Source organism: Triticum aestivum, chromosome 7B, assembly GCF_018294505.1.
Source record: "Triticum aestivum cultivar Chinese Spring chromosome 7B, IWGSC CS RefSeq v2.1, whole genome shotgun sequence".
Lineage (NCBI taxonomy): Eukaryota > Viridiplantae > Streptophyta > Magnoliopsida > Poales > Poaceae > Triticum > Triticum aestivum.
Window position 1 is genome coordinate 371,370,474 of NC_057813.1, and position 19,042 is coordinate 371,389,515.

Below are 19,042 nucleotides of genomic sequence, written 5' to 3' on the forward strand. Positions count from 1 at the left end.
TCATCCCAGAGGCAACATCGATCGGCTTGAGTTAGCAGCAGTAGCAAAGGAATCGCTCCATCGGGTTCAGTTAACAGCCATCGATCGATCTCTCGGGTTCAGTAACACGTAGCCTACAGTGCAATCGCTCGGGTTCAGTTAGAGCCCAACGCCTCGCTCGAGTTCAGTTAGAGCCAACGCCTCGCATGTGTACGAGAGAAATGCACATCGCTCGGCCCCGACCTCCCACCGTATCCGGCAACTCCCCGAAATTTTCCTCCCCCTCGCTTCTACCATGGTTTTTTCTGTCATGGACGGCCCAAAGAATGTCATGCAGCTGCGTCTCCGGCCCGCCCAGGATGAAAAGCCCATTTTTTGTCATGATTTTTTGTCATAGAAGTAGGAGCCCACCACAGCTATGATGATACCGGGTTTTGTCACAATTATCGTCATAGAAGTGTCATATGTATAACAGAAAAAAATTCATTCGACCCAAAATGTCACGGATGTGTCCTTTTTTTGTAGTGTTGCCCAAGATTCGATCGTTGGTATCTCAATAACTAGTTCAATCTCGTTACGGGCAAGTCTCTTTACTCATTTCATAATACATCATCCTGCAACGAACTCATTAGTTACAATGCTTGCAAGGCTTATAGTGATGTGCATTACCGAGTGGGCCCAGAGATACCTCTCCGACAATCGGAATGACAAATCCTAATATCGAAATACGCCAACTCAACAAGTACCTTTGGAGACACCTGTAGAGCACCTTTATAATCACCCAGTTACGTTGTGACGTTTGGCAGCACACGAAGTGTTCCTCTGGTAAACGGGAGTTGCATAATCTCATAGTTATAGGGACATGTATAAGTCATGAAGAAAGCAATAGCAACATACTAAATGATCAAGTGCTAAGCTAACGGAATGGGTCAAGTCAATCACATCATTCTCCTAATGATGTGATCCTGTTAATCAAATGACAACTCATGTCTATGGTTAGGCAACTTAACCATCTTTGATTGACGAGCTAGTCAAGTAAAGGCATACTAGTGACACTATGTTTGTCTATGTATTCACAAATGTGTTATGTTTCTGGTTAATACAATTCTAGCATGAATAATAAACATTTATCATGAAATAAGGAAATAAATAATAACTTTATTATTGCCTCTAGGGCATATTTCCTTCAGTCTCCCACTTGCACTATAGTCAATAATCTAGTTCACATCGCCATGTGATTTAACACCAATATTCATATCTGTATATGATTAACACCCATAGTTCACATCGTCATGTGACCAACACCCAAAGGTTTTACTAGAGTCAATAACCTAGTTCACATTTCTATGTGATTAACACCCAAAGAGTACTAAGGTGTGATCATGTTTTGCTCGTGAGAGAAGTTTAGTCAACGGGTCTGTCACATTCAGAGCCGTATGTATTTTGCAAAATATTCTATGTCTACAATGCTCTGTACGGAGCTACTCTAGCTAATTTCTCCCACTTTCAATATGTATCCAGATTGAGACTTAGAGTCATCTGGATCGGTGTCAAAACTTGCATCGACGTAACCCTTTACGAGGAACCTCTTGTCACCTCCATAATCAAGAAACATATCCTTATTCCACTAAGGATAATTTTGACCAATGTCCAGTGATCTACTCCTAGATCAGTATTGTACTCCCTTGCCAAACCAGGGCATAGTATACAATAGGTCTGGTCCATAGCATGGCATACTTTTATAGAACCTATGACTAAGGCATAATGAATGTCTTTCATTCTCTTTCTATTTTCTGTCGTGGTCGGGATTTGAGTCTTACTCAATTTCATACCTTTGTAACACAGGCAAGAACTCTTTCTTTGACTGTTCCTTTTTGAACTACTTCAAAATCTCATCAAGGTATGTACTCATTGAAAAAACTTATCAAGCATCTTGATCTATCTCTATTGATCTTGATGCTCAATGTGTAAGCAGCTTCACCGAGGTCTTTCTTTGAAAAACTCTTATTCAAGTATCCTTTTATGCTATCCAGAATTTCTATATCATTTTCAATTAACAATATGTCATCTATATATAGTTTTAGAAATGTTACAGAGCTCCCACTCACTTTCTTGTAAATACAGGCTTCTCCAAAAGTTTGTATAAAACCATATGCTTTGATCAACCCATCGAAGCATATATTCCAACTCCGAGATGCTTGCACCAGTCCATAGATGGATCGTTGGAGCTTGCCCATTTTGTTAGCACCTTTAGGATTGAGAAAACCTTCTGGTTGCATCATATACAACTCTTATTTAAGAAAACCATTAAGTAATGCAGTTTTGACATCCATTTGCCAGATTTCATAAAATGTGGCAATTGCTAACATGATTCGGACAGACTTAAGCATCGCTACAGTTGAGAAAATCTCATTGTAGTCAACACCTTGAACTTGTCAAAAACCTTTTTGCGACAAGTTGAGCTTTGTAGATAGTAACACTACTATCAACGTCCTTCTTCCTCTTGAAGATCCATTTATTTTCTATGGCTTGCCGATCATCGGGTAAGTCCACCAAAGTCCACACTTTGTTCTCATACATGGATCCTATCTCAGATTTCATGGCCTCCAGCCATTTCGCGGAATCTGGATTCATCATTGCTTCCTCATAGTTCGTAGGTTTATCATGGTCTAGTAACATGACTTTCAGAACAGGATTACCGTATCACTCTGGTGCAGACCGTACTCTGAAAGACCTACGAGGTTCTGTAGTAACTTGATCTGAAGTTTCATGATCAATATCATTAGCTTCCTCACTAATTGGTGTAGGCGTCACAGGAACCGGTTTCTGTGATGAACTATTTTCCAATAAGGGAGCAAGTACAGTTACCTCATCAAGTTCTACTTTCCTCCCACTCACATCTTTCGAGAGAAACTCCTTCTCTAGAAAGGATCCATTTTTAGCAACGAATGTCTTGCCTTCGGATCTGTGATAGAAGGTGTACCCAACAGTTTCCTTTGGGTATCCTATGAAGACACATTTCTCCGATTTGGGTTCGAGCTTATCAGGTTGAAGCTTTTTCACATAAGCATCGCAGCCCCAAACTTTAAGAAACGACAACTTTGGTTTCTTGCCAAACCATAGTTCATAAGGCGTCTGAACAGATTTTGATGGTGCCCTATTTAACGTGAATGCAACTATCTCTAATGCATAACCCCAAAACGATATTGGTAAATCGGTAAGAAACATCATTGATCCACCATATCAAATAAAGTGCGGTTATGACATTCGAACACACCGTTACGCTGTGGTGTTCTAGGTGGCATGAGTTTGTGAAACCATTCCACATTATTTTAACTGAAGGCCAAACTCGTAACTCAAATATTCATCTCCAGGATCAGATCGCAGAAACTTTATTTTCTTGTTACGATGATTTTCCACTTCACTCTGAAATTCTTTGAACCTTTCAACTATTTCAGACTTATGTTTCATCAAGTAGATATACCCATATCTGCTCAAATCATCTGTGAAGGTCAGAAAATAACGATACCCGTCACAAGCCTTAATACTCATTAGTCTGCATACATCAGTATGTATTATTTCCAACAAGCCAGTAGCTCGTTCCATTATTCTGGAGAACGGAGTTTTAGTCATCTTGCCCAAAAGGCACGGTTCGCAAGCATCAAATGATTCATAACCAAGTGATTTCGAAAATCCATCTTTATGGAGTTTCTTCATGAGCTTTACACCGATATGACCCAAACGGCAGTGCCACAAATAAGTTGCACTGTCATTATTAACTTTTCATCTTTTGGCATTAATATAATGAACATGTGTATCACTATGATCGAGATCCAACAAACTATTTTCATTGGGTGTATGACCATTGAAGGTTTTATTCATGTAAACAGAACAACAATTATTCTTTGACTTTAAATGAATAACCATATTGCAATAAAAAGTATAGGGAGTGTGTGATGATGATCATATCAATCTTGGAACTACTTCCAACACTCATCGTCACTTCCCCTCAACTAGTCTCTGTTTATTATGTAACTCCTGTTTCGAGTTACTAATCTTAGCAACCGAACAAGTATCAAATACTCAGGGGCTACTATAAACACTAGTTAGGCACACATCAATAACATGTATATATCAAATATACCCTTGTTCACTTTGCCATCCTTCTTATCCACCAAATATTCAGGGCATTTCCGTTTCCAGTGACCATTTCCTTTGCAGTGTAAGCACTCAATTTCAGGCTTTGGTCCAGCTTTGGGCTTCTTCGCGGGAGTGACAACTTGCTTGTCATTCTACTTGAAGTTCCCTTTCTTTCCCTTTGCCCTTTTCTTGAAACTAGTGGTCTTTTCAATCATCAACACTTGATGCTCTTTCTTGATTTCTACCTTCGTTGATTTTAACATCGCGAAGAGCTCGAGAATCGTTTTCGTCATCCTTTGCATACTATAGTTCATCACGAAGTTCTACTAACTTGGTGATGATGACTAGAGAACTCTGTCAATCACTATCTGATCTGGAAGATTAACTCCCACTTGATTCAAGCGATTGTAGTACCCAGACAATCTGAGCACATGCTCACTAGTTGAGCAATTCTCCTCCATATTTTAGCTATAGAACTTGTTGGAGACTTCATATCTCTCAACTTGGGTATTTGCTTGAAATATTAACTTCAACTCCTGGAACATCTCATATGGCCCATGACGTTCAAAACGTCTTTGGAGTCCCAATTCTAAGCCATTAAGCATGGTGCACTAAACTATCAAGTAGTCATCATATTGAGCTAGCCAAACGTTCATAACGTCTGCATCTGCTCCTGCAATAGGTCCATCACCTAGCGGTGCCTCAAGGACATAATTCTTCTGTGCAGCAATGAGGACAATCCTCAAATCACGGATCCAATCCGCATCATTGCTACTAACATCTTTCAATACAGTTTTCTCTAGGAACATATCAAAATAAACATATGAAAGCAAGAACGCGAGCTATTGATCTACAACATAATTTGCAAAATACTACCAAGACTATGTTCATGATAAATTTAAGTTCAATTAATCATATTACTTAAGAACTCCCACTTAGATAGACATCTCTCTAATCATCTAAGTGATCACGCGATCCAAATCAACTAAAGCATAACCGATCATCACGTGAAATGGAGTAGTTTTCAATGGTGAATATCACTATGTTGATCATATCTACTATATGATTCACGCTCAACCTTTCGGTCTCAGTGTTCCGAGGCCATATCTGCATATGCTAGGCTCGTCAAGTTTAACCTGAGTATTCTGCATGTGCAAAACTGGCTTGCACCCGTTGTAGATGGGCGTAGAGCTTATCACACCCGATCATCACGTGGTGTCTGGGAACGACGAACTTTGGCAACGGTGCATACTCAGGGGGAACACTTTTATCTTGAAATTTAGTGAGAGATCATCTTATAATGCTACCGTCAATCAAAGCAAGATAAGATGCATAAAAGATAAACATCACATTCAATCAATATAAGTGTTATGATATGGCCATCATCATCTTGTGCTTGTGATCTCCATCTCCGAAGCACCGTCATGATCACCATCGTCACCGGCGCGACACCTTGATCTCCGTCGTAGCATCATTGTCGTCTCGCCAACTATTGCTTCCACGACTATCGCTACCGCTTAGTGATAAAGTAAAGCAATTACAGGGCGATTGCATTGCATACAATAAAGCGACAACCATATGGCTCCTGCCAGTTGCCGATAACTCGGTTACAAAACATGATCATCTCATACAATAAAATATAGCATCATGCCTTGACCATATCACATCACAACATGCCCTGCAAAAACAAGTTAGACGTCCTCTACATTGTTGTTGCAAGTTTTACGTGGCTGCTACGGGCTGAGCAACAACCGTTCTTACCTACGCATCAAAACCACAACGATAGTTCGTCAAGTTAGTGTTGTTTTAACCTTCTCAAGTACCGGGCATAGCCACACTCGGTTCAACTAAAGTTGGAGAAACTGACACCCGCCAGCCACCTGTGTGCAAAGCACGTCGATAGAACCAGTCTCGCGTAAGCGTATGCGTAATGTTGGTCCAGGCCGCTTCATCCAACAATACCGCCGAACCAAAGTATGACATGCTGGTAAGCAGTATGACTTGTATCGCCCACAACTCACTTGTGTTCTACTCGTGCATATAACATCTACGCATAAAACCTGGCTTGGATGCCACTGTTGGGTAACGTAGTAATTTCAAAAAAATTCCTACGCACACGCAAGATCATGGTGATGCATAGCAACGAGAGGGAAGAGTGTGTCCACGTACCCTCGTAGACCAAAAACGGAAGCGTTAGCACAACGCAGTTGATGTAGTCGTACGTCTTCATGATCCGACCGATCAAGTACTGAATGCACGGTACCTCCGAGTTCAGCACACATTCAGCTTGATGACGTCCCTCGAACTCCGATCCAGCCGAGCTTCGAGGGAGAGTTCCGTCAGCACGACGGCGTGGTGAAGATGATGATGTTCTATCGACGCAGGGCTTCGCCTAAGCACCGCTATGATATTATCGAGGTGGACTATGGTGGAGGGGGGCACCGCACATGGCTAAGAGATCCAAGGGATCAATTGTTGTGTCTAGAGGTGCCCCCCTGCCCCCGTATATAAAGGAGGGACGGAGAGGCCGGCCCTAGAGGGGGCGCGCCAAGTGTGGGGAGTCCTACTAGGACTCCCAAGTCCAAGTAGGATTGCCCTTTCCTTTCCAGAGTAGGAGAGAAGGAAAGAGGGGCAGAGGGAGAAGGAAAAGGGGGCTGCACCCCTTGTCCAATTCGGACCAGAGGGGGGGCGCGTCCTTCCTTTTGGCCTCTCTCCTCTATTCCCGTATGGCCCAATAAGGCCCATGTACTCCCCGGTGAATTCCCGTAACTCTCCGGTACTCCGAAAAATACCCGAATCACTCGAAACCTTTCCAAAGTCCGAATATAGTCGTCCAATATATCGATCTTTACGTCTCGACCATTTCGAGACTCCTCGCTATGTCCCCGATCTCAGTCGGGACTTCGAACTACCTTCGGTATATCAAAACACATAAACTCATAATATAACCGTCATTGAACTTTAAGTGTGCGGACCCTACGGGTTCAAGAACTATGTAGACATGACCGAGACACGTCTCCGGTCAATAACCAATAGCGAAACCTGGATGCTCATATTGGCTCCCACATATTCTACGAAGATCTTTATCGGTCAAACCGCATAACAACATACGTTGTTCCCTTTGTCATCGGTATGTTACTTGCCCGAGATTCGATCATCGGTATCTCAATACCTAGTTCAATCTCGTTACCGGCAAGTCTCTTTACTCGTTCCATAGTACATCATCCTGTAACTAACTCATGAGTTACAATGCTTGCAAGGCTTATAGTGATGTGCATTACCGAGTGGGTCCAGAGATACCTCTCTGACAATCGGAGTGACAAATCCTAATCTCGAAATACGCCAACTCTACTAGCACCTTCGGAGACACCTGTAGAGCACATTTATAATCACCCAGTTACGTTGTGATGTTTGGTAGCAGACAAATTGTTCCTCCGGTAAACGGGAGTTGCATAATCTCATAGTTATAGGAACATGTATAAGTCATGAGGAAAGCAATAGCAACATACTAAACGGTCAAGTGCTAAGCTAATGGAATGGGTCAAGTCAATCACATCATTCTCCTAATGATGTGATCCCGTTAATAAAATGACAACTCATGTCTATGGTTAGGAAACTTAACCATCTTTTATTAATGAGCTAGTCAAGTAGAGGCATACTAGTGACACTATGTTTGTCTATGTATTCACACATGTATTATTTTTCCGGTTAATACAATTCTAGCATGAATAATAAACATTTATCATGAAATAAGGAAATAAATAATAACTTTATTATTGCCTCTAGGGCATATTTCCTTCAGAACATCACTATGTTGATCATATCTACTATATGATTCACGCTCGACCTTTCGGTCTCAGTGTTCCGAGGCCATATCTGCATCTGCTAGGCTCGTCAAGTTTAACCTGAGTATTCTGCGTGTGCAAAACTGGCTTGCACCCATTGTATGTGAACGTAGAGCTTATCACACCCGATCATCACGTGGTGTCTCGGCATGACGAATAGTAGGAATGGTGCATACTCAGGGAGAACACTTGTACCTTTGATCAAAATATAATGCTACCGACATTCTAAGAGAAATAAGATGCATAAAGGATAAACATCACATGCAATCAAAATATGTGACATGATATGGCCATCATCATCTTGTGGCTTTGATCTCCATCTCCAAAGTACCGTCATGATCTCCATCATCACCGGCATGACACCATGATCTCTATCAACGTGTCATCACATGGTTGTCTCGCCAACTATTGTTTTTGCAACTATTGCTATCCCATAGCGATAAAGTAAAGCAATTATATGGCGCTTGCATCTTATGCAATAAAGAGACAAGCATAAGGCTCCTGCCAGTTGCTGATAACTTTAACAAAACATGATCGTCTCATACAACAAATTATATCTCATCACATCTTAACCATATCACATCACAACATGCCCTGCAAAAACAAGTTAGACATCCTCTACTTTGTTGTTGCAAGTTTTACGTGGCTGCTACAGGCTTAGCAAGAACCGTTCTTACCTATGCATCAAAACCACAATGATTTTTCATCAAGTGTGCTATTTTAACCTTCAACAAGGACCGGGCGTAGCCACACTCGATTCAACTAAAGTTGGAGAAACAGACACTCACTAGCCACCTGTGTGCGAAGCACGTCGGTAGAAACAGTCTCGCGTAAGCGTATGCATAATGTCGGTCTGAGCCACTTCAAAGTATAACATGCTGGTAAGCAGTATGACTATCATCGTCCACAACTCTTTGTGTCCTACTCGTGCATATAACATCTACGCATAGACCTGGCTCGGATGCCACTGTTGGGGAACGCGGTAATTTCAAAAAAAAATCCTACGATCACGCAAGATCTATCTATGTGATGCATAGCAACGAGAGGGGAGAGTGTGTCCACGTACCCTCGTAGACCGAAAGCGGAAGCGTTTAGTTAACATGGTTGATGTAGTCGAACGTCTTCGCGATCCAACCGATCCAAGCACCGAACGTACGGCACCTCCGCGTTCATCACACGTTCAGATCGATGACGTCCCTCGTACTATTGATCTAGTTGAGGACGAGGGAGAGTTCCATCAGCATGACAGCATGGCAACGGTGATGATGAAGTTACCCGCATAGGGCTTCGCCTAAGCACTACGACGATATGACCGAGGTGTGTAACTGTGGAGGGGGGCACCGCACACGGCTAAGACAAATCTTGGAGTGCCTTTGGGATGCCCCTGCCCATGTATATAAAGGAGGGAGGAAGAGGAGGCCGGCCTTGAGGGGGTGCGCCAAAAGGGGGAGTCCTACTTGGACTCCCGGTCCAAGTAGGATTTGGTCCCCCCTTTCCTCTTCCAACTAGTAGAAGGAAGGGAAGGAGGAAGAGGGAATAAAAAAGGAGGGGGGCGCCGCCCCCTCCTAGTCCAATTCGGACCAGCCCATGGGGGGGCGCGCGGCCACCCCTTGAGGCCCTTCTCTCCTTTCCCGTATGGCCCATTAAGGCCCACTACTTCCCCTGGCGAATTCTCTTAACTCTCCGGCAATCCGAAGAATACCCCTTGTCATCGGTATGTTACTTGCTCGAGATTCGATCGTCGGTATCATCATACCTAGTTCAATCTCGTTACCGGCAAGTCTCTTTACTTGTTTCGTAATGCGTCATCCCACAACTAACTCATTAGTCACATTGCTTGCAACGCTTATAGTGATGTGCATTACTGTGAGGGGGCCCAGAGATACCTCTCTGATACACGGAGTGACAAATCCTAATCTCGATTTATGCCAACCCAACAAACACCTTCGGAGACACCTGTAGAGTATCTTTATAATCACCCATTTACGTTGTGACGTTTGATAGCACACAAGGTGTTCCTCCGGTATTCAGGAGTTGCATAATCTCATAGTCTGAGGAACATGTATAAGTCATGAAGAGAGCAGTAGCAATGAAACTATAACGATCATAATGCTAAGCTAACGGATGGGTCATGTACATCACATCATTCTCCTAATGATGTGATCCCGTTCATCAAATGACAACACATGTCTATTGTTTGGAAACATAACCATCTTTGATTAACGAGCTAGTCTAGTAGAGGCATACTAGGGACAATATGTTTTGTCTATGTATTCACACATGTACTAAGTTTCCGGTTAATACAATTCTAGCATGAATAATAAACATTTATCATTATATAAGGAAATAAATAATAACTTTATTATTGCCTCTAGGGCATATTTCCTTCACCTCCTTGGCCACAACTTTTTTTTGATTGCTCAAAAGGTCGTTGAGATTCTTCTCACCTTGTATGCAAGACACAAGGCCTTTCTCAAGTTGCTCCTTCAACTTGGCATTCTCCTCGACAAGATGCACATGCTCACAACACACGTTAGTAGAATTTGCATTATCAATTAATACCATATGAGGAAAAGTGGCTTTCTCCTTGGTTAGCTTCGCTTGGAGTTGATCATGAGACTCCTTGAGGCTAGCATGAGCACCCTTCAAGACTTTGTGAGCCTTCTCAAGTACATCAAACTCCTCCTTGAGTCTAGCATGGTCAACCCCAAGTTTAGCCTTCTCAGAATTGAGCACACGTGATACAACAAGAGCATTATCAAGATCTTTCTTTAATTTATCATGGTCATGGTTGTGTGACTCCTCAAGAGCCAAACGATGAACATGCTCTTCCTCAAGTGCATTAGAGAGATCCGATATCCCATCGGCATAGTAATGACTATGACCTTCAATCTTAGAGATAGTTTCTTCATGAGACTCGATCATGTCATTGGCTTCACCACGTTGTTCCAAGAGAGCAACGAAGTGCTTCTTGGATTTGCCCTTGAGATTACACATAAAAGACTCAAATTCATTTACTTCCTCATTAGACACCTCACTTTCATCAATGCGATCCGTCAAGGAAGGATTAGTAATGATGGTGGTTTTGATGTTGGGGGTGACCTTGTTGGTGGCTTTAGCCATGAGGCACTTGGCGGTGATGTTCTCATTGGGTGAATCGAAGAGAGACACCCGTGGAGTTTTGGAAATGGCAACAGAGGCCATGGCCATGGCTTCACTATCTTCATCGTCATCATCATCATCATTGTATTCTTCTTGTGCCACCAACCCTTTCGTTGGAGTCTTCTTGGTGAAGTTGTTCTTGTTGGGGAAGGACTTGGCTTTGTCTTTTCGGATGAGCTTGCCACCATTGTCTTCTCGCTTCTTGGAAGGGCACTCCGCAACAAAATGGCTCACATTGCCACAATTGTAGCATGTTCTCACACGTTGCTTGCCCTTGAATCCACTTGAGTTATTCTTGTTGAAGTTGGGCCTTGTGTTCTTCTTGATCCAAAATTACCTTGAAGCAAGAGCCATGTGCTAATGGTAATCATATCTCGTATCTTCGGGGTTGCTCTCCTCATCTTCTTCTTCATCCTCTTCTTCCACACTAACCTTGGCCTTCAAGGCAAGGTTGGGTTATTTGCTCTTTGAGTATGCAACACCGCATTGTCGGCGGTCTTGTCCAAGATCCTCATTGCCACAAACTCATCCAACACTTCACTTGAGGACAAGGTGTGGAAGTCTGGCCTTTGACGGATGATGGAGGACATGTCCTTGTGGTTAGGCATCATGGCCTTTAGGAACTTCCGCTTTATCCAATTGTCATCCGTATCCTTGCTCCCATGATCTCGGAGTGAGACCGCGAGAGTAGTTAATCTCCATTAAAGCTCACGAGATTCTTTATCTTCATTCATTGCAAACTCATCAGCTTCATCTTGCACCACCTCATAGTTGGAGCGTTCAATGCTTGCGCTTCCCTTGTAAAGGGAAACAACATGGTGCCATGCTTCCTTGGCCAACGTGAAGGGTCGGAGATGCGCAATGTCTTCGGGTGTAATTGCATCTTGGATGATGAAGAGATCATTCTCATTGAATTGATTATCCACGGCTTCTCTAGGGGTGAAGTTGCTTCGATCATGCGGATAGAAACCTTCCTCAATGATTCTCCAAAGATTAGTATTAACATGGTTTAAATGACATTTAAAGCGATAAACCCAAGAGTCAAAATCCTCATTCTTCACAATCTTGGGAGGAGAACCCGCATGATTTAAATAAGTGGAGGGAACCGGTCCTCCATAAGTAAGAGGTGGTTCAACATGAGAATAGATGCCATTTCCACTTTTACCACTAGGCCAAGGAACCTTTTCACTAGAAGCTTCCCCCTTGTCGGAGTTGGCATCCACCACCTTGTTAGTGGGAGCAACCACTTCCAAAGGTGCGGTGGATAATTTAAGACCATCAAGGAACTCTTTGAACATGCCTTTGACCTCGGTCGTCATAGAGGTTTTCAATGTGTCCAAAGCCACATTGAGTTCCTCACGTGAGACCGAGGATCCCCCATCGGCCATAGACGAAGAAGGATTCACACAGGGGTGCTCCTCCTCACCGTCTGTAGTGTCAACCATACTCTTAGGATGGTAAATCCCTTAATTAAGAGACGAGGCTCTGATACCAATTAAAAGGATCGATATAGTTGACTAGAGGGGGGGGGGTGAATAGGCAACTAACAATTTTTAGCTTTTCTTTACCAAATTAAACTAGGTTGTCTAGATATGCAACTAGGTGAGCAACCTATATGATGCAACAACAATAAACACACAAGCAAGCAAGGATATAACACAATAAAACTTGCACAAGTAAAGGTAAGAGATAACCAAGAGCGGAACCGATGGAGACAAGGATGTGTTACCAAAGTTCCTTCCCTTTGAGGGGAAGTACGTATCCGTTGGAGCGGTGTGGAGGCACAATGCTCCCCAAGAAGCCAGTAGGGCCACTGTATTCTCCTCACGCTCTCACACAATGCGAGATGCCGTGATTCCACTATTGATGCCCTTAGAGGCGGCGACCGAACCTTTACAAACAAGGTTGGGGCAATCTCCACAAATTAATTGGAGGCTCCCAACGACACCACGAAGCTTCACCACAATGGACTATGGCTCCATGGTGACCTCAACCGTCTAGGGTGCTCAAACACCCAAGATTAACAAGATCCGCAAGGGGTTACTTGGGGGAATCAAATTTCTCTTAGTGGAAGTGTAGATTGTGGCCTTCTCAACCAATCCCTAGAGAATCAACAAGTTTGATTGGCTACGGAGAGAGATCGGGCGAAAATGGAGCTTAGAGCATCAATGGAGCTTAGAGATGGAAGAGGTAGTCAACTCGGGGAAGAAGACACCCTTTTATAATCAAGGGACAAATCCAACCATTATCCACCAACTCAACCTGCGACACGCGGTACTACCGCATCACACAAGCGGTACTATCGCACGGGCCTGCGGTACTACCGCAGGACCGGGGTACTAACGCAGGCAAGGCAGGGGCCAATACTAGTCCTGATGTGCTAAGACAGGGAGCGGTAGAACCGCTGACGCGGTACTACCGCACCCCCTTGCGGTACTACCGTAAGGCAGGCGTAGTCTAGGCTGAGAAGACACGGACATAAAAAATTACATCCGTGACTACTTCCGCTGAGTTTAGATCTATGAAAAAATCCGACACGGTACTACCACAAGCCTAGAGCGGTACTACCGTGTAGGGTGCGGATGTAAAAAATTACATCCGCCCCTACTTACGCTTATGCTGTTATGCCTGGCCAGAGCTCACGGTACTACCGCGCCCAAGGTGCAGTACTACCGCGTAGGGCGCGAATGTAAAAAATTACATCCGCCCCTACTACCGCTTGAGCAACTGCGCCTGGCCTGAGGCCACGGTACTACTGCTCCCAAGGAGCAGTACTACCGTTAGCACCTACGGTACTACCATGCTGGAGCCCGGTACTACCGCAAGGGCCAGCGGTAGTACCGCTCTGGAGAGCAGTACTACCGCCTGCCTCAGTTCAGCAACATTAGGAATCCTTCATTTTGCAGAGACACAAAGAGACGAAGGATGCAAAAGAGCCAAAGGAAAGGGGGTGCAAAAAGGAATAGACGTGTACGTGAGATTCCACCCAAACCTTTCCAACGCGGGCCCCCTCCTAATTGTGCGGCTTTCCTACAACTCAAATCCACCGAAAAGAAACATAGAGAAACGCCGTCTTCAATAGTCCTCGAGGGGCACCAAATCATCTTGTGTTTAGACATGATATATCTGAAATGCTCAATACACATGATTAGTCCGCAAAAGCATTGTCATCAATCACCAAAACTACTAAGGGGTAAATATGCCCTTACAATATTCTGTGAAGATCTTTATTGGTCGAACCGTTATGACAACATACGTAATTCCCTTTGTCCATCGGTATGTTACTTGCCCGTGATTCGATCGTTGGTATCTTCATACCTAGATTAATCTCGTTACCGGCAAGTCCCATTACTCGTTCCATAATACATCACCTTGTGACTAACTCCTTAGTCATTTGGCTTGCAAGCTTATGATGTGTATTATCGAGAGGGCCAGAGATACCTCTCCGATATTCGGAGTGACAAATCCAAATCTCGATCTATGCCAACTCAACAAACACCTCCAAAGATACCTGTAGAGCATCTTTATGATCATCCAGTTACGTTGTAACGTTTGATAGCACACAAGGTATTCCTCCGGTATCCGGGAGTTGCGTAATCTCATAGTCGAAGGAATATGTATTTGACATAAAGAAAGCAATATCAATAAACTGAACGATCATTATGATAAGCTAACAGATGGGTCTTGTCCATCACTTCATTCTCCTAATGATGTGATCCCGTTATCAAATGACAACACATGTCTATGGTTAGGAAACCTTAACCATCTTTGATCAACAAGCTAGTCTAGTAGAGGCTTACTAGAGACACGATATTTGTTTATGTATTCCCACATGTATTTAAGTTTACGATCGATACAATTATAGCATGAATAATAAACCTTTATTACGAATAAGGAAATATAATATGCAAGAACAACTTTATTATTGCCCCTACGACATATTTCCTTCAGTCTCCCACTTGCACTACAGTCAATAATCTAGTTCACAGCAGCATGTGATTTAACACCCATAGTTCACATCGCCATGTGACCAACACCCAAAGAGTTTACTAGAGTCAATAATCTAGTTCACATCACCATGGTTAACACCCAAAGAGTATTAAGGAGTGATCATGTTTTGCTTGTGAGAGAAGTTTAGTCAACGGGTCTGTCACATTCAGATCCGTATGTATTTTTGCAAATTCCTCTGTCTATAAAGCTCTGTATGGAGCTACTATAACTAATTGCTCCCACTTTTCAATATGTATCCAGATTGAGACTCAGAGTCATCTGAATCGGCATCAAAGCTTGCATCGACGTAACCCTTTATGACAAACTTTTTATTACCTCCATAATCGAGAAATATCTCCTTAGTCCTTTTAGGTAACTAAGGATAATTTTGACTGTTGTCCAGTGATCTAATCCTCTATCACTATTGTACCCCCTTGCCAAACTCATGGCAAGGTACACAACATGGCATACATTATAGAACCTATGGCTGAGGCATAGGGAATGACTTTCATTCTCTCTCTATCTTCTGTCCTGGTCGGGTTTTGAGTCTTACTCAACTTCGGACCTTGCAACACAGGCAAAAACCCTTTCTTTGACTGATCCATTTTTAACTTCTTCAAAATCATGTCAAGGTATGTGCTTTGTGAAAGTCCTATTAAGCGTCTTGATCTATCCTTTTATGCTATTCAGAAATTCTATATCATTTTCAATCAATAATATGTCATCCACATATAATATCATAAATGCTACAGAGCTCCCACTCACTTTCTTGTAAATACATGCTTCACAATAAGTCTGTATAAAGCCATATGCTTTGATCACCTCATCAAAGCATATATTCCAACTTCGAGATGCTTGCACCAGTCCATAGATGGATTGCTGGAGCTTGCACACTTTGTTAGCATCTTTAGGATCGACAAAAACTTCTCGTTGCATCATATACAACTCTTCTTTAATATCCATTAAGGAATCCAGTTTTTGACATCCATTTGCCAGATTTCATAATTATAAAGTGCGGCAATTGCTAACATGATTCAGACAGACTTAAGCATCGCTACGGGTGAGAAAGTCACATTGTAGTCAACCCCTTGAACTTGTAGAAAACACTTTTGTGACAAGTAGAGCATTGTAGACAGTAACATTACCATCAACATTTGTCTTCTTCTTGAAGATCCACTAATTCTCTATGGCTTGCCGATCATCGGGCAAGTCCACCAAAGTCCACACTTTGTTCTCATACATGGATCCTATCTTAGATTTCATTGCCTCAAGCCATCTATCGGAATGTGGGCTCATCATAGCTTCTTCATAGTTCGTAGGTTCGCCTTGATCTAGTAACATGACTTCGAGGACAAGATTACCGTACCACTCTGGTGCGGAACGTGCTCTGGTTGACCTATGAGGTTCAGTAGTAACTTGATCTGAAGTTTGATGATCATTATCATTAGCTTCCTCTTTAGTTGGTGTAGGCATCACGGGAACAGTTTTATGTGATGTGCTACTTTCCAATTCGAGAGAAGGTACAATTACCTCATCAAGTTCTACTTTCCTCCCACTCACTTCTTTCGAGAGAAACTCCTTCTCTAGAAAGGACTCATTCTTAGCAATAAAGATCTTGCCTTCGAATCAGTGGTAGAAGGTGTACCCAATTGTTTCCTTAGGGTATCCTATGAAGGTGCACTTCTCCGATTTAGGTTAGAGCTTATCAGGCTGAAGCCTTTTGACATAAGTGTCGCACCCCCCAAACTTTAAGAAACGATAGCTTAGGTTTCTTGCCAAACCATAGTTCATACGGTGTCATCTCAACGGACTTAGACGGTGCCCTATTTAACGTGAATGCAGCTATCTCTAATGCATAACCCCAAAACGATAGTGGTAAATTGGTAAGAGACATCATAGAACACACCATATCTAATAAAGTACAGTTACGACGTTCAGACACACCATTACTCTGTGATGTTCCAGGTGGCGTGAGTTGTGAAACTATTTCACATTGTTTTAAATGAAGGACAAATTCGTAACTCAAATATTCGCCTCTGCGATCAGATCGTAGAAACTTTATTTTCTTGTTACGATGTTTCTCCACTTCACTCTGAAATTCTTTGAACTTTTCAAATGTTTCAGACTTGTGTTTCATTAAGTAGATATACCCATATCTGCTCAAATCATCTGTGAAGGTCAGAAAATAACGACGCCGCGTGCTTCAATACTCATCGGACCGCATACATCAGTATGTATTATTTCCAATAAGTCATTAACTCGCTCCTTTGTTTTGGAGAACGGAGTTTTAGTCATCTTGCCTATGAGGCATGGTTCACAAGTACCAAATGATTCATAATCAAGTGATTCCAAAATCCCATCTGCATGGAGTTTCTTCATACACTTGACACCAATATGACCTAAACAGGAGTGCCACAAGTATGTTGCACTATCATTACCAACTTTGCATCTTTTGGCATCAATATTATGAATATGTGTATCACAACGGTCGAGATTCAATAAATCATTCACATTGGGTGTATGATCATAGAAGGTTTTATTCATGTAAATAGAACAACAATTATTCTTTGACTTAAATGAATAACTGTATTGCAATAAACATGATCAAATCATACTCATGCTCAATGGAAACACCAAATACATTTATTTAGGTACAACACTAATCCCGAAGGTAGAGGGAGTGTGTGGTGGTGATCGTATCAACCTTGGAATCACTTCCAACACACATCATCACCTTGCCCTTAACTAGTCTCTGTTTATTCTGCAACTCCTGTTTCGAGTTACTAATCTTAGTACTGAACCGGTATCAACTACCCAGGGGCTACTATTAATACTAGTAAGGTACACATTAATAACATGTATATCAAGTATACCTTTGTTCACTTTGCCATCCTTCTTATCCGCCAAGTATTTGGGGCAGTTCTGTTTCCAGTGACCATTTCCTTTGCAGTAGACGCACTCAGTTTCAGGCTTGGGTCCAGCTTTGGGCTTCTTCATGGGAGCGGCAACTTGCTTGCCATTCTTCTTGAAGTTCCCTCTCTTTCCCTTGCCCTTTTTCTTGAAACTAGTTGTCTTGTTAACCATCAACACTTGATGCTCTTTCTTGATTTCTGCCATCGCCGATTTCAGCATCGCGAAGAGCTCGAGAATCATTTTCGCCATCCCTTCCATATTATAGTTCATCACGAAGTTCTAGTAGATTGGAGATAGTGACTAGAGAACTTTGTCAACACTATCTTATTTTGAAGATTAACTCCCACTTGATTCAAGCAATTATAGTACCCAGACATTCTGAGCACATGCTCACAGGCTGAGCTATTCTCCTCCATCTTGTAGGAAAAGTACCGGTCAGAGGTCTCATACCTCTCGACACGGGAATAAGTCTGAAATACCAATTTCAGCTCTTGGAACATCTCATATGCTCCGTGGCGCTCAAAACATTTTTGAAGTCCCGGTTCATGGCACACTAAAATATTAAGTAGTCATCATATTGAGCTTGCCAAACGTTCATAACGTCTGCATCTGCTCCTGCAATAGGTCTGTCACCTAGCGGTGCATTAAGGACATAATTCCTCTGTGCATCAATGAGGATAATCCTCAGATCACGGACCCAATCCACATCATTGCTACTATCATCTTTCAACTTAGTTTACTCTAGGAACATATCAAAAATAGGGGAGCTATATCATGAGCTATTGATCTACAATACAGATATGCAAAAACTACAAGACTAAGTTCATGATAAATTAAGTTCAATTAATCAAATTACTAATGAACTCCCACTCAAATAAACATCCCTCAAGTTATCTAAGTGATACATGATCCAAATTAACTAACCCATGTCCGATCATCACGTGAGATGGGGTAGTCATCAATGGTGAACATCTCTATGTTAATCATATCTACTATATGACTCATCTTTGACA